This window comes from Grus americana, chromosome 1 (assembly GCF_028858705.1).
Source record: "Grus americana isolate bGruAme1 chromosome 1, bGruAme1.mat, whole genome shotgun sequence".
In the NCBI taxonomy this organism is placed as follows: domain Eukaryota; kingdom Metazoa; phylum Chordata; class Aves; order Gruiformes; family Gruidae; genus Grus; species Grus americana.
The window spans coordinates 202,960,440-202,971,635 of record NC_072852.1 but is presented as its reverse complement, the minus strand read 5'-3'; the positions used below and the strand labels follow the sequence as shown (position 1 = coordinate 202,971,635).

At 41.1% G+C, this 11,196-nt stretch overlaps 1 long non-coding RNA gene across 1 annotated transcript; it reads right to left on the bottom strand.

Moving 5' to 3' along the window:
• Positions 1-8,309: 8,309 nt before the first annotated feature.
• On the bottom strand, positions 8,310-10,986 carry LOC129214052 (uncharacterized). The gene is made up of 3 exons (XR_008579611.1): positions 10,907-10,986; positions 9,265-9,347; positions 8,310-8,700 (listed from the first exon to the last, which is right to left on the bottom strand). It is a non-coding gene; the product is annotated as an uncharacterized LOC129214052 (long non-coding RNA).
• Positions 10,987-11,196: the final 210 nt, after the last annotated feature.

Below are 11,196 nucleotides of genomic sequence, written 5' to 3'. Positions count from 1 at the left end.
AAAACTGGGTATATTATAAAGGACATCATCTCCCTCTGTTTGTCTGGAATAAGTTCTCACAAATGTAACTTAGAATTTTTATTTATTTATTTATTTCACTAATTTATTTATCTTTCTACACTATAGATATACAAAGACAGAGAGAAAGAGAAAGGGCAGTTTGAATGTAAATGTATATTACCTGCACAGCATTTGTTTAAAATCCATGTGTATATAGTCTAATTCTACAATATTCTGAATGAATTCTGTCTTTTTGAAGTACTTACTTACTTATAAATATACAGTTTTCAAGAAAAGGCAAATGTTTTGTAGTAACAATAAGAAGATCTGGCATCTGCCCCGGAGAGTTTGTGACCTTTTTTCATAGCTGTTGTTATTAAGGGGAATCACTGTAACAGCACAAATGGAATACAGATATATAGCAATAAATGCAGTAAATAATTGAGCACATCTAGAAGAGAATATCCCATAACCTAGCACTGAAAAAGATTCTACAAATAAAGATTCTATTCACCTGCTTACCAGCTGGGGATCTACAAACCAGTGGATAAGGTTGTATTTTAGGCACTGTTGGCTGACTGTAGAGCAAGTGGCACAAAACGGTACAACAGGTTCTTTAAAACAAAATGTTTTCAGCCCCCTGGAAAGATAAGCCACAGTTGAGAATTACTGAGCATGAACAGAACCAAAGACCCTTCAATGCACTCAATTATTTAATGTCACATTTTATCTGTAACACAAAAATATTTGTTTGGACTCTCTGCTAGCCTTTGATGAATACACACAAAATCCTACCACTGTTAAATTTACTCTTGCTTGATGTTGGTGGAGTTTTGCCAGTTAGTATCAACTATCAGCCTGGTGTAAGAAGTCAAATTATTGTTTTCATATACAATTTAGAACGCAACAGAAAGTGCAGATGCCTTCATCTCAGACAAGTTTTCAACTTCATTGTATTGCAGGGTGATATCCATTTTGCAGTGAGTGAAAATAACACTCACATATGCTGAAAGTTTGCATTCCAGTTGTTTAATTTTTCCTTTGGCATTTTCAGATATCTCTCTCCTTTTGAATGTGAGATTTTAATTTGTACTATCAGGTCTTTTTAAGCTGAATTACATTATAGAAGGAATTGACTTCAGTGCTATATAGGGCAGTGAAGCAAATTCAACACAAGGGATTTCTGCCATTTCATCTCCACCTCAGGGTTTTTAGGCTCCCCTACTACAGTGTTCTTAGATCATCATCTAGCTTCCTAGAAACTCATCTAAAATATGAAGCAGCTGAAAATAAAATAACCTAATCATAGTCTACGCAAGTGTGTTTAATCACTAACATGTAGCATGTTAGTCTGTGTGCTCAGTCATATGTTCTAAAAAGATAAAAAACTGTTTGAAATAAAGGCAACCACCCCTTCTGTCAAGAAACGTCTAAGTGACTTACTAGTAGTAATAATTCTATGAATCATTTAGTGCTTTCTATCATCCAAATCACATTAACTCACTGTTATGAAAACTCTCCTGAGGTAAATAAACATTTCAGTCAATGTTGCCACAAGATTATACAAATAAAACACACATAGTAAATTGTTTTAGAATTTGTGGGTCCTGATACTACCCTCTGTCCTTCTGCTGCAGTAAAGACTTCTCTGGATCTGTTTCCTTGCTTACTAGCACAGGAAGGCTAATGGACGATTGGCATCAGTCATAATGGATAATGACAAGTCTATACATAAAGTGAGTTGTCATTAAAAAAACATTTAATATAATGAGAGCAAAAAAACCCTATGGATTTCAGTGTTACCAGCATCACAGCCAATAATAATCTGCAAATTATAATAATAATTTAAGTATTGGTTACTTTGCGTTGTTTATACACTTTTAGTATTGATACAACTGTCAGCAAACTAGACGATGAACCAGGGTGATTCACATTACAGCTGTGTTAGAAGTTCAAATCAGAACCAGGAGTCCCCATGGAAGAGCAAAAGCAGTGGGCAGTATGGCCTCTTCCACAGAAAATGTCTCAACCTTCGTCTGAAAGAGATTGCATGAACAGATGTGGCAAGCATGAGAAAGCATGAAAGGTAAAGAAGACTACACAGTCAGTTGTGGTTTCTTTGACTCTTACCTTAGAAATCTCGCTACTCACACCTTTAAGGATATTCACAGAAAAAGGGAGTAAACATGACAACACAACCAGCAATAAGTTACAGATTTCTAGATGTGTGGCTTGAACCTTCTTTAAATCCTGAGGGACATCTGAGTTGGAGTTCAGGACACACAGCATTTTATTTGCATGGAGCTGACTGTGTTTCCTCCCAAGGAACAATGGTGGGGGGATTTCTAAGAGACTATTCCCAAAGGATTTTTTTCCATGTCCACTTTTGAAGCAGTAATGCACATAGAAGACTCTAAAGAGAATCAAGAAGACAAATGTCTGTCCCAGGGGATAGAATTTCTCTGATTACTTTCCACCTTTATCTGAGGAAACAGAATTTCTGTATGTTTTGTAAAATTACAGTGACTCATAGGGTCATTACCAGAGAGACTACTGTACAAAGTGACATTTTTCATACATATAAAGAGAAAGGTAACTATTTGTATCTAAGTGAATCCAGTACGTTCTGAAGAAGACTTACTGAGTATCTCAGGTCCAAAAGGTCAAGTGAGGATAATTTGATATTGTGACTGATACATTTTTCATGATAATACAAGCTAACATAGCTCACGACACAAATTCTGAAGATGAGAATTCTCCTAGGTTTAATACTGCAGCCTTCCTAAGATTTAAAACAAAACAAAACAAAACACAGCACACTAATATAATAGCAGTCCTATTGCATTTACCAAAACTTTACTTGGAAATTTTAAATGATCTATTAATTGCACAATGATAATCATGAAACCAGGGCTTAAATGGTGCTGGAAGCACGTACCTGTAGTGTGGCTTGTGGAGATGGAGTCTGTTTTGCCTGACCAAAGTTGACTAAATATTTCTACTTGAATTTCTGGGATCAAGGAAGAATTATTTAGCTCACGTAGTGTTTCCACTCCTGCGGTTTCTCAGATCTACTGCGGGACTGAGGGCATCCCACATGACAGCAGGGAACAGAACTCATATTGCCCCTGAGCTAAATGCCAACCAAGATAGCCCCAGGTTGGGGGCAGGGTCATCACATCAACATAGCACAATAACCACATACAACCCAGGTAATTGTTCTACACACAGCACCCCACTGGCACAGCCATGGTTCCTTCAGACCTGAGCTGCCTGAATCATGCGAGTATGTTCATTTACCAATAGCTTGAGGTAATTATGTGTTGGCATAGCACTTTGGAAGCACACACAGCTTCTATCTCCTGAACTTAGGTTGCATTAGTCCCCATTAGGGATCCCTCTGCAGCCACAGCTTGTGTTTCTAAACACAGAATGTCTCACCCAGCAGAAGAAGGAGGTTGCACTAAGCTGCCTATTAAGAATGGTTCCTGGTCTATGCCAACCTTTGGGCTGAGGCAAGGAATTGTCTGGGAGACCACTAGTTGTTATAAGTCAAAACTGTACCAGTGAGTGTGATAATGGTCCTACAATACTGCTCATTAAACATCGACGACTCTGCTCAGGGCTCGCCCTGGCAATATTGCTTTTCTGGTAGAGACATAGACATAGTTGACAAGGTTTTACATGAGCTGAACCTAGCAATATCATTCTCACTGTCAGCATGACTTATTCCAGTGCTGGAGCTTTATCGTATGGCTTTCTGCTAGTTCAGAGCAAGCGAAACTGTGCTTGCAAAATAACATGCAAATATATTATAACTTACCAGGTTGTATTATAACCTAGCCAGGTTGGATGGGGCTTTGGGCAACCTGGTCTAGTGGAGGGTGTCCCTGCCCATGGCAGGGGGGTTGGAACTAGATGATCTTTGAGGTCCCTTCCAACCCAAACCATTCTATGATTCTATGATTCTACACCATTATATAATGAGATCTTCATGCTATAAGAAATTATATGTTCCAGAAGTTCTTAGGATTTTGTGCAGGAGTGGGAAAAAAGCACAATTCTGTGTTTGTAGAACAGAGAATACTATGTAACCTACAGTTAGTTATCTACGCAAACTGAACCAGGAAACTGCTGCTGATTGGTATCTCTCTGATGTCTATAGCAGTGTTTCTATGGGCTAAGATTGTCTGTGAAGGATATCCTAAAGTATTAGTAATTCATACCACTTTATCATGGACATGTCTATGTGATTGCAGTGTTTGAGCTGATACTCAAATGGTTTTCTGTTAGAAGACTGTAAATGTGTCTTGTTTTTCTTCTTTGTACTGTTTCATACATTTATCTGTACTCCTTGCCACAACCCCAAATGCTTTCTCCCACTTCAACTAGTCACATACTTCATTCCACTGCAGTCTGTAGCCAAAAATGCTTCCTCCTGCTTGACTTGTTGCATCCTGGAGGTCCAGGTCTTCCAAAACTGTAAGCCTGACAGCAAAGAACTACCACAATATCCACGAAAAAGTCTTCCCAGGACCGGAACTGGAGATATGGCAACACTGAAGATGGAAGTGAGAGAAACCTTTGTCCCAAAGGTGACCACAGAGGTAAATGTGACCATCTTCCTGACCCGTTCTCCAAGAACTGTTGAGCTCAATTCCCTTTCTGCCCTTGCCTTCATTTGACTTTGTGACTGTTATTGAAAGTACTAAAAATATACACTGCTGTCTGTATTGGGTGTTCATGACATAATGCTGGCAGCAGAGGGCTTCAAAGGTGGCCTCTGTGAGAAGACTTCAGGGTCTGCCCTGTGCCAGGCACAACCAGTCCCAGAGGGCTCCAACAGACCAACCACAAGACATGGTTTAGCCCATCTGCAGAGCTGGTGGCACCTTTGGCAAAAGGTATTTGAGACAGGGCAAAATGCCACACAGGCAAGGGAGGAGGACAAAGAAAGAATGAGAAAGAGCAGTGTGAACAACAAGGTCAGAGAAGAAGGAATGTGGGGAGGCCACCACCAGCCTGCCACCCACTCTGGCAGCGCATATGCATCACTCGGTTCATGCCAACCCAACAGTTGGTATCAGTTTTGATGCCTTAACTTTGTGTCAGTGTCCTGGGAGACAGCAGCAAATCTCTGTCTGCGTGGCTGAGGATGGGAGCGCACCATGGTCTGGTCCTGTCCCTGTCTGGTCCTGCGGCTGCAAAAGGCAGGAGAACAAACAAAGGGTCAGCCACCCTGGCTCACCAGGGGCAACCCCTGGCCAGAGCTCTGCCAGACTCCTGATGCCTTAACTTTGTGTGAGCATCCTGTAGAAGGTAGCGAATCTCTCTGGCTGTGTGGCTGAGGACGGGAGTGCGCCATGGTCTGGTCCTGTCCTTGTGCGAGCTTCGGGCTCTGGAAGACAAAGGAGGAGCAGCCGCCATCTGCTGCGCCACAGGCAGCCCCTGCCTCCCTGCCTGGGCCCAGGAGCTCTGCCCTCCCCTCCCTGCCCTCCTCCCTGCCCACTCACCTCAGCCCTCCCTCACCTGCCTGCTCGCCTCCAGTCTGGGCCATCTCACCACGCAGCCCTTTCCATACCCATCCTGGCCGGCCGTGTCCCTAGCCCCTGTGAGACGGCCACCACCAGCGTTCCGCCCGCTGTGACACGGCTGCCACATCACAGGGGGTTCCAGAGCTGGTGGAAAGCCAAGCTCTTGGCTGCCCAGGGAAAAAGGGCAGTCGTTCTTCAGCCTCAGTAAACACAATGGGATGGACAAAGCCCATACCTCAGGCCCTTGGGGAAAACAGCCAACATGGAGAGCCACTGTCACTCCTGTCTGTGTGGGGACAGCCTCTCGCCCGGGGCTGTGGTCACCTCATGACCCTCACTGTCCTGTCCCACCCCACCTCCTCCGGGCCTCCTCCATACTGTCAGGGCCGGGGCAGAGTGAGGTGGAGCTCAGCATGGGGGTGCAGACAAATAAATGTGGTGTCTAAAACTGGGGAGCAATTCAGAGGTGTAACGTACTGACCTAGTGCCACGTGGGCTGTCTTACAGCCTAATAGCCTATGGATATACATGGCAGATAGGACCTTGGAAAAATGCACTGAATGCTTATTTTAATCCCAACTGTAACCCCTGGCAGTCCGCTGTCTCCATGCACGGACAGTTACCTCACACCTGGCTGCCCAGAGCAGGGTTCAGGTGTCTGGAAACAGGCTCCACAGTGTCACTCAGGTGCTGTGAGGAACCTCAATGGCCTGTAGCCGCTACAACAGGGCAGGGCAGGGCTGGTGTGAACATGGCACCGTGCTGGTCTGCTCTGCCTGGGGGTCTCAGACACCCCACAACCTCCTAAATGGCACTGGGTAGTTACCTGTTAGGAACTGGACACCCTGTACAGATTAATTCATGTGCTTGAAGTGAGGTCTGCAGTGCACTTCAGGTATCCTGGAGTATCCCCAGAGGCCAGTTCAGAGACTTCCCATAGATACAGTGTCATACATGGCAGCTCTGTGTGGATGTCTCAGGGAGTTTGAGATATGGGGCTACATAAATGCTTAGATTTTTTAAATGCTTTCCTACATTTAGACCTCTAAATTTGGTTGTAAACAATATGTTGCTGACAGATACCATGAGGCACTTGATTCTGTGTTCTGGTGGTTGTGATCATCTGAACTGTTTCAGAACTGGGTCAGAATGGGATGAACCCACTCCTAGCAATGCTGGTTCTCTTTTGTACCTTAGCACTGGCAATGACCTGGTATTCTCTGAATAGAGCAGGTCATAATTATATGAATGGATGTTGAATTGCTAATTGCAGAACTCCTATCTTTTAGTAAATTCTGAAAATGCAATGAGTCTCAAATTGGCCTTGTCATGTAAAGGGTGTGAGTCTGATGTGTGGCTGAGGGAGGCCCTCCTGTTGAGTCACGAGGTTCAGAAACAACCCCCTTGTTTTCTAAACTTCTCAGAGAGGAGCCTAGGTGCGGCTAGGTCCAGACTTAGTCCCAGACCTTGTCAATGGTCTATGTCTAAAGGATTATATATACAGCCACGTATGAGAGTCAATATTTGCCTGTCAGAGTCCCCTAAAAGACTTTCACTGAGACAGTTTCACAAAGTTGAAACAGATAGAAAGTTTATTAAAGTGACAGATATAAAGAATTCAGAATTGCCCTTGATAAATGCACTTATTGCAATAGCACTAATATATGATTATAATTACAATGCTAGCAAAATACTATCCTGGGTATTCTCACCGAAAAAGTGAAATCGCCGTAGCTTACCAAGAAGACGTCCCTGTCTGGGGTGGAGGAGAAGGAGCACAGCCCGTTGACTGCCTCTTCGGGGTCTTCAATTTCTTCTCTCCCCCTGCCGCCCTCCCCGGGGGTCACTTCCTCAATATCCTTTATACCCCAACCTTAGCTGTTCCCTCCCTGGGGTGACGTTTAACATGATTTGGGTGGAGAGTCAAGTACTATAGTCATATATGTTTAGCACGTACTCCTTTTAACTCATTAGCATATTTAGGGATGTCAAGTTTAATATTCATTTCACAGATAATGAAGCAAAAGGTCTCACTCTGGGCACCATGGCCTTCAAGAGTCTGTGTACAAACCATCTATCTGTTTATCCCGCATGCTCTAAGCAAAACAGGGCCGTCTTGCCACCATAAGGCTCCCTCCTTCGGCTGCTTCTCATACCAACCTTGCAGATCTCCATCCGCAAGGTTTGTATAAGAGATAAGTGGACACCAGTTTTTTTAACCTCTTATTTGCAATTGTCACAAGCCAGCAGGAAATAATGCTACAGCACTGTAACAAAAAAGCTCGATGCATTATCTTATAGGAAGGAAATACTAATTTATTTAAAAATTCAACTGATTTTAGCCCCTAACACTTTCATGCACACAAGTACCAAGATGCACGTAAGTAGTCTGCCAAGTAGTGAGGCACTGACATCTGTATCAAGGAGACTGTCTAGAAGTGTTTGCAATGACATGGAGAACAAGCAGCCCCAGTTTTCAAATCGATTCCCCCAGTCACTGGGTTCTTTTTAGGAGGGTGTCAGTTTTGGATACGTCTCATTGGTGCATCAGGATCTAACAGTGATTAATCTCTCAATCTCGTCCCACTTCTGTGAGTCATCAGGATTTACTCACCATCTCTGTTTCAGAGCTGGTTGTCCTGAGAAACTGCAGTAGATGTGTACCAGGATCATGATGACCTACTATTATATTTTTATAGCCCTCCCCCTGTTCACATTTCCTCCCCTTTCATACAAGTATAAATATTTTTATTGTAGTTTACTACATACCTAGAAGATTCCTGGACTTCTGTTTTCTAATAGATTGCAAACACTTTTGTACAGATTAGGAACAAAGAAAAAAAAAAAAAGAAAGACAAAAAAAGACACCTGCTACATTTTATGATTCATAAGTGTTCTTCTCAATAGTCTCCCAAGCTTCTGGTGTTGCCCTTTTAGTATTTCGATGATATATTATCATAAAAATTTCCACTTTCCTAGACCAGAATTAAAAATGAAGATTACAATTCACTTTCTTCTATGCAATCACTTAATCTATGAATTCAATCTTCACGTTGTCTTTATTTTATTGGATAAGAATGAGCTGGTGTGCCTTTCCACTTTCTTATTCTCCATTATTCACTTTCTGTTATCCCTTTTAATCCCAAGGGATCCCTTTTCAACCAAACTGGAAAAAAATTTGAGGAAGGGAAAGACAGACTTGCCATTGATAGGACAGACAGAAGAAAATCTGCTGAGTAATGGAAAAAAGTATTTTTTTCACTTTTACATATTTTAAATGCTTTTTCTGGGCGTTGTCATGCAGCATTTTTACTGAGAGTAGCAGCATAGTGAGAGTTAATAAGAAGTTCAGTTCCGCGAATACTCTTTATGAGAAAGTGAGTTTCTTCAATAGAAAACTGAACTATGCAAGAATAAGGCAGGCATTTTTACAGAGTTCATATTAATAAGACACATTTTTTGCATGATTCTATTGGAGATCATGTTTCATACAATGTTAAACACTGAAATGTACAAAAAAAACCCCACACAAGGTTTCTATCTTCAGTCTTATATTGTTACCAACCGCTGGAGAAAATGTATTGCATGACAAGAGGGAAAAATCCTCCTCAAATACTTTATCATCAGACCATTAAGATAATTTGGAAAGTTGTTTCAGAACTATTAGAATGATCATGAAAATCTGCCAATATGCATAAGAACGTCAGCCTTCCAAGACAGATTAACTCACCAACAAGCAACCTCTTCAGGGCTTCCTGTTGGTTGGGTTATTGTCTTCCATAGCAGCCCTAGCACGACATCCAGTTCCAGATCCTATGGTTCACACAAAAATAAAGCATATTATTGTGACAAGCATTATTAATGATGCCACAATAATGTGCCTGTCACAATAACTTTTCACAATAATGATGCAATTGCCCTAAACCGGCATATTCCAAATGCATATCCCCACCCTACTACAGGAGCATGTACATTAATAAGTTCATATCTCTATCTGAAATAATGACTTGAAAGAATTAAAAAAAGTCATCTTATAGATCTTCAAGTTGAACAACTCATATTTTTGTATGGAACAAACCTATTCAGCTGGTATCACCAGCAGGTATAAATCTTCAAAGAATTAAATTACTTGCCGGAGACTTCTTTCTCCCTCACATTCTGTTTGCAAATGACCTATCACCCAAATTGCTGATTCTGTTCCCATTCCCTGTTCCCTGCATTTGTAAGCATTATAATACCACTTTGCAGTTTCCATGTCTTAGCACTGTCTACAGCAGGATCTCAGTATATTTTACAGTTGTTTAGTAATTTAGCTTTGCAAAAATGAATTCTTGCGAAGTGGAGAATGGTCTTCATTCTTCAGAGGTGGAAACTGGGGTGCAAACAAGTTAACCATAGCCTTTTTATTGAAATCTGAGCATCTAAGAGCATGAGATTTATTTGAAATCAAGAACAATCAAAGCTCAGTGAATTTTACAGTTGGAGCAATCATGAAGGAATCAAGAAGAGAGACATAAGACTTTAGAACTATTTTTTTTTTTACAGCATTCAATTCCCATGTTACTCTAGAATAACTTAATTTTAAACATAATCTGTTATGCAATATGTAACAAAAGATTTTCAGAGTGAAACATGAAAAATATGTGAATAAGAATGCTTTGGTATTATGGAGTTAAACTTGTTTAGAAACAAAGAAAATACTACCCAGGTAATAATTTATATTTTGCTATTTATACCACCAAGATGCTCATTACCAGAATAAGCAAATAACCTGTGTTCTTTTCCTGTTTGAGTTAAGCCCCAACAAATGGGTGAAGTTTTGAGTGCTCAAGGTAGATCATGCTGCCCCAAGTCTGATCTGGATGTTCTACAAGTGCACCACTATAGACCATTAACTACATCATGGAGTGAGTACTGAGACCACCCAGGCCTTGATGAATTTAAGGGAAGTGATTATCTGAAATGCAGCTACTCTGGGAAAGTGATATCTAGCACATAATTTTGAAAGAAGCTCTGCTGAAGTAACCTAAACTCAGTGTTGTCTGTTACTTGTGAAAAACTGTTGAATTCTTTGCTGACGGGAAACAGAAGAAAGGAAAAGATTTGTATCATACACCTTGCAATAGTCCCTACATGACCTGTTTTCTTCATGTCTTAGCTGTTCTAAAGAGAGAAATTTAGACTGGGTGAGTGAGTTGTAGAAGGCTAAACGTTTCAGAAGGATCTCTAAACGAACAGACTTACATCTTGTTCCATTGAAGACTTGGGAATTTTTCCAGTAGCATCTATAGCAAACCAAGATTTCACCAAAGTGGTTTTGATGATGTTTTACTGACAATGACAACTGACAAAGCAGCGCTATGGATACTCACCAAGAAGACAGAGTACAATTTCAGGACATATAGTGGGGCATGGAAAGATGTATCCTTGCTCTCAAGGGAGAAAGCAAAACCAGCATACTAACAAGAGAACAAATAGAGGTGAAGGACATAATGAAAACCAGGAACAAGTAGAGTTACAGGCAGAGAAGATGTAATATATAATATTCTCATGTCAGAATGAGGAATAGTTAAGTACATTAAGGTCTGTAATTAAAAAAATGGTGGGAAAATAAACTGCTCCCATTTATATGAAGTGCATAGCTATGTTTTATCCAGAATAA